This window comes from Trachemys scripta, chromosome 6, assembly GCF_013100865.1.
Source record: "Trachemys scripta elegans isolate TJP31775 chromosome 6, CAS_Tse_1.0, whole genome shotgun sequence".
NCBI lineage: Eukaryota > Metazoa > Chordata > Testudines > Emydidae > Trachemys > Trachemys scripta.
This window is the reverse complement of record NC_048303.1, coordinates 26,407,974-26,413,431: the sequence shown is the minus strand read 5'-3', so window position 1 is coordinate 26,413,431 and position 5,458 is coordinate 26,407,974. Positions and strand designations below refer to the sequence as shown.

The 5,458-nt window shown below is 44.7% G+C and overlaps 1 long non-coding RNA gene across 1 annotated transcript; it reads right to left on the bottom strand.

Annotated features, from left to right (window-relative positions):
• Positions 1-372: 372 nt before the first annotated feature.
• On the bottom strand, positions 373-5,082 carry LOC117879573. Its single transcript, XR_004646311.1, has 6 exons — positions 4,749-5,082; positions 4,534-4,637; positions 3,570-3,607; positions 2,693-2,726; positions 1,111-1,187; positions 373-707 (listed from the first exon to the last, which is right to left on the bottom strand). It is a non-coding gene; the product is annotated as an uncharacterized LOC117879573 (long non-coding RNA).
• Positions 5,083-5,458: the final 376 nt, after the last annotated feature.

Sequence of the window (5,458 nt, the reverse complement as noted above, 5' to 3'; positions counted from 1 at the left end):
GCTACAAGCTCATCCATTATCAAATTGTTACCCATATACATAGCATACCCTTGTCTGCATCTTCTTCCTATTTTCTGCTTTGGAAAAAAAAACCCACCACAGTAATTATTAATTAATGTATTCCTTTCTGTATGCAACAAATGGAAGAGAAATTATTCTGCAAAGCAGAAGATCAATAAAATTGCTTACTTTCACTTGTGAAGGAAAATATAACAAATTTCTACAGCATTTCTGTTATGGTATAATTAATTTTCAATAAAGAATTAATATTACATTTTAGTTTAATTGTACTTTTTTCAATCAAAAATTAATAGAAATGTAAGTTTTCTTTTGATATGAAAAGAAAAAATGCTCAGTAAATATAAGGTCCTATTTTTTGTTAAAGTGGCCTGCAGCTCCTTCTAAATATGAAAAATGGTTTCATCGCATGGTTAAACATAAAACAAATTGCAGTAACAGGATATTGCACTTTTTTATATGGGTGAATTTCAAAAGAATACAAAGCACACTCTTGGAAATGTATGGCTATGAGTATTTTTTTTTTTTTATTCCTTTAAGGATTAAATTGCAAGGGATTTGATAGCTCCAAGAGTAACACCACACAGCACACCCAGGGCCAACTGCCCTCCCCACCCATCTTCTTCCTGTGGGCATACTTGCTTGCAGCCTCTACTTTGCTGCTGCTGGCAAACATCCTCCTGGAAGACCTGGGAAGAGCAAATTCATGAGTCCTGCCCAGAGAAATGCATGCAAACAATTTCATCATGCTAGAGCATGAAACAGAGAGATCGTATATACAAAACAGAGAGATTGTGTATACAAAACAGAGAGATTGTGTATACACTTACACACACACACACACACGTGTTGTCAAATGTACAAAATTAAGTGGAAAATATTTTTCCTTTTATCTTTAGTAATCTTAGGGGGTTACTTGAAATATTAAGTACAAAATTTCAGACAGAAGTGTAATTTTCGAGTTGGTGGGATTTCTTTATGCAAAGCATTTTAATAACATGTAAACCTCTCCTGGGTGGTCTCTCTCTTATTTTTAATACTCAGTCTAGAATCTTGGCTTTCACAGTTACCTTGGATCCCATCCCTTCTTACCTAGCCTTGAATGTTATTTCATAGTTCTTCCAGTCCGCTAAGAAGGCCATCTTCCTTCATCTGTACAATAGTTTTATCTGTGTGCACAGAGAGATTAAAGGCTGGTGTCATACAGATGGAATGAAGGAAGAAGCAGTAACATTTAAACACAGCCTAGATATGCAGGTCAAGAAAGAGGGCACAATCAAAGACTAAAGCAAGATTAACAGACTTGAGTGGCGGGGAGATGGATCCACAACAACAGAGAAGCGGGAGAACGGGAATGGATGATATTTTGGCATGTTAATTTTAAGTTGATGGTGAGACATGCAGACACAGAAACAAAAGCTCAGATGCCTCTACTCTGCCAGAGATACCAGCCTCTCACTTGTTAAACTTTCAGTGCAAAGGTGGTTGTCTTTCTCCCGTGCTCCCCTCAACATGTGTAAGGATAAAGTCTTTTCCTGGAGCCATATTGTAAGGTTTGAGGCCTTTTTCTGCAGCCATATTAGGAGAGCAGCAGCCATGAGCTAAGAATAGGGTTGCCAAACCTTCCGGACTGACCGGGAGTCTATGAGAATCGGCAGCAATCTCCCAGTGACTACTGAAAGCAAACTGGGAGATTTTAATAGGCCACTAAAAGTCCAGTCGGCAGCACAGCGGGGCTAAGGCAGGCTCCCTACCTGGCATATCCAGCTCCTAGGTGCAAGGGTGGCCAGGGGCTCTTTGCAAACTGCCCCTGTCTCCAGCGCCAACTCTGCACTCCCATTGGCTGGGAACCGCAGCCAATGGGTGCCTGCAGGCAGGGGCAGCATGTGGAGCCACCTGTCCGGCCCTGAGCCTAGAAGCCAGAGGGACATGCCGGTTGCTTCCAGGAGCCACCTGAGGTAAGCGCTGCCCAACCAGAGCCCACACCCCTCACCCCCTCCCACACCGCAACCCCCTGCCCCGGCCCTGAGCCCTCTCCCACACCTGTGGTGCCAGGATTTGGGGGAGATGGCATTTTGCCATCCTTGGTGGCAATTCGGCGGCGGGGGGGTCCTTCCGTGTTCCGGGTCTTCGGCAGCAATTCTGTGGTGGGTCCTTCACTTGCTCTGGGACCCGCCGCCGAAGTGCCCTGAAGACCGGGAGCGTGGAAGGACCCCCCTGCCGCAGAATTGCTGACGACAACCAGGAGCGTGGAAGGACCCCCGCCTAGGGCGCCAAAAACCCTGGCACCGCTCCTGCCCACACCCAAACTTCCTCCCAGAGCCCACAGCCCAACCCCATGCCCCAGCCCTGATCCCTCTCTGGCCCTCCAAACCCCTCGGTCCCAGGCCGGAGCCCACTCCTGCACCCCAAACATCTCATCCCAGCCCCATCCTGGAGCTTGCACCCCCAGCCGGAGCCCTCACCTCCTCCCGTACCCCAACCCCCTGCCCCAGCCTGGTGAAAGTGAGTGCAGGTGGGGGAGAGCGAGTGATGGAGGGAGGGGGGATGGAGTGAGCAGAGGGTGGGGCCTCAGAGAAGGGGCAGGGCAGGGGCGTGGCTTCAGAGAAGGGGCGGGGAAGAGGGCAGGGGAAGGGTGTTGGGTTTTGTGTGATTAAAAAGTTGGCAACCATACCTAAGAAGCAGACGGCCACATCTTCACATTCCATCTAAATTACATTAAAACAATGTGCTGTTAAAGAAGGCACTCCGGTACTAATAGTACCCACCATCACCAGATAAAGAAACAAATCTTAAGATGGTTAAAGAAAACTTTGTTTGATAGCATTCTGTCTGGCAAGAAATCATTTACCAACAGTTGTGATTGTAAAATCTATACTTCTATTGTTTTGCCTTTATGGTCCCTACTTCTCTATTGTTTATTTGTATGATTTCTGTATGGTTCTTTGATTGTTTCTGTCTATTGCATAACTAATTTTGCTAGGTATAAATCAATTAAGGTGGTGGGGTATGATTGGTTAAAGAATTGTTTTACAATACGTTAGGATTGGTTAGAGAATTGTTTACTAATATTTTAGTAAAATGATCGGTTAAGGTATAGCTAAGCAGGACTCAAGTTTCACTATATGAATTGGGTCCAAAAGGAAGTTCTTTGGAACCAATTTGGACACAGCTCCAACATCAGAGCTGCCAGACCTCAACACCCTGCCAATGACATTGTGCAGAAGCTAGAGTTCCCCAGATGACCTGATTCTGACCGGCCATCAGGAGAAGTTCATCTACCTTATTGGGAGTGGTGAGCATTGTATGCTTAGTGTGTACATTCTATTTTGGTGATTATTAATAAATAGAGGTTAAGTAGGATATTACTGTGTAAGGCTCTTTCACTGGTAAAAGACCCCGCAAACCCGCGGAGTGTAAGGTTACACCCTGAGCCCACAGAAGGGTAAGGGTGGGTGCCACTAGAGTGTGCAAGTAACAGAGAATTTTGTGCAGGTAACACATGGGAGGAGCTCCCTATAAACATCTGCAAAGCCAATTTGTTGTCTTACTTCAAATCTCTCCTCAAAACTCTCCTGTGCTGTGACACCTACAAAAAAAATGACAACAGTTAGGCAGCTGTCTCATTGCTTCTTTGTGCTCCCCCATATGTCTGTCTGTATCCACCTGCACTCTTGTCTTATACTTCAATTGTAAACTCTTTGGTGCAAGAACCATCTTTTGTTCTGGGTTTGTACAGAATGTAGCACAATGGAATCCTGAGTCCATGACTGGGGCTCCGAGATGCTACCGCAACTCCAGTAAAATCAATAATAAAAAGGTCAGGCCTGGAGATTTCTGAGTCATCAGCATAGAGATGGTAATTGAAACCATGTGATCAGATAAGATCACTTAGAGCAAGGATGTAAAGGAAAAGGAGATGGAAAGGGCTAAGGACAAAGCCCCAAGAGACACCCATGGAAAATGGGATAAGGGAAAAGAACCCACCAAGAGGTGCTGAAGGACTGACCAGAGATACAGAAGTGGAACTAGAAGATAAAAGGGTCATGAAAGCCATGGGGAGACAAGATTTCAAGAAGAAGAGTGCAACCAATGGTGTAAAGAGCAGCTGAGAGTAGGTAGGGCCCTGAGATTTGGCCATGAAAAGATCATCAGAGACCTTTGCTAGAATGCCTTTTAGTAGAGTGGAGAGGGTGGAAGCCTGATAGGAGGGGATACATCCAGGATCGAGTTGGAAGAAAAGTCGAGGCAATGATTGCAGACAGTGTGTTCAATGAGTCTGGAGATGAAAGGGAGAAGGAAGATGGTGTGGCGGTTGGAAACGAAAATGACTTAGGAAAGGATTTTTTAGGAAAGCAGCGACTATAATGTGTTTGCCTTGTGAAGGGAAAGAGCATGCTGAGAGTGAGACGTTAAAGAGAGAGTGTGGAGCCAAAGTGGGTCACTAGGAGACATGGAATGTTTTCTCTAAGGAAGGAAGAATGATTAGAAAAGGAAAGGTGACAAGAAACTTACGTGTCAGTGACAGGAGAGCAAGAAGAGAAAGTGAGGTGGGAGTGGTGGGACAGGTCCTGTTGGATCTCACCTTCAAAACCTTCTGTTTGAAAGGTCACAGTATCCTATACAGAGAGGCAGGAGGGCACAAGATTAGAAGCCACATAACTGACTGCTTAACGTACCTAGGACTGAAATACTGATAAAAACATAACAATGTCATGTCAGTAACCTACCGGACAACTGGCCAGGGACACTTTGTTCAATGAGGGAGGAGAATGCTGCAGCAGAGAGAGGCAGGAAATGGTTTTCCTGTCCTGTGAATGTTTTCAAGAGTTCAGAAATTGTTCCCACTCCACATCAAGATGAAACTGAGAGATGGGGGCGGGAAGGAGACAGACAGAGGCAGACAGACAATAATCAATAGCCTAGTGGTTAGGGCAGTCATGTGAGTTGTAAGAAACCCAGATTTGAATCCCTGCTCTGCAGGGACTTGAATTTGAGTTCAAGCCACTCAGAGACTCTGGGATTGAATTTGAGTTGCTAAACTGAGTTCAAAGCTGAATTGCCAAGTCTTTATTTCTGTTAATCCCAGTTAGCTAACCCTACTTTAAAAAAAAAACACATTTAAAAAAAAAATCCATCTGCCCCCTCTTTGTCTCTCATTTTGAGCAGACATTCCATCCTGGACCTCAATGGAAGTTTCATCAAATCTGGTATGTTCCTCTGAACAGTTTCAGTTAGGTGAATCTTCATTTTCCAACAAAAAATTCTTGACCAGCTCTACTGTTCAGCTAGCCAGGACTCAGCAAAGAAAAGACCTTGCTCAATAGACATGGGAGCTGGCAAACACAAAACTAGATAAACTGCCGTGTTCAGTCTCTGACAGTGAAGTCAAATGGGAATGTAGGTCTGCATAATAAACAAGCCTGGTCTATAAAATCAG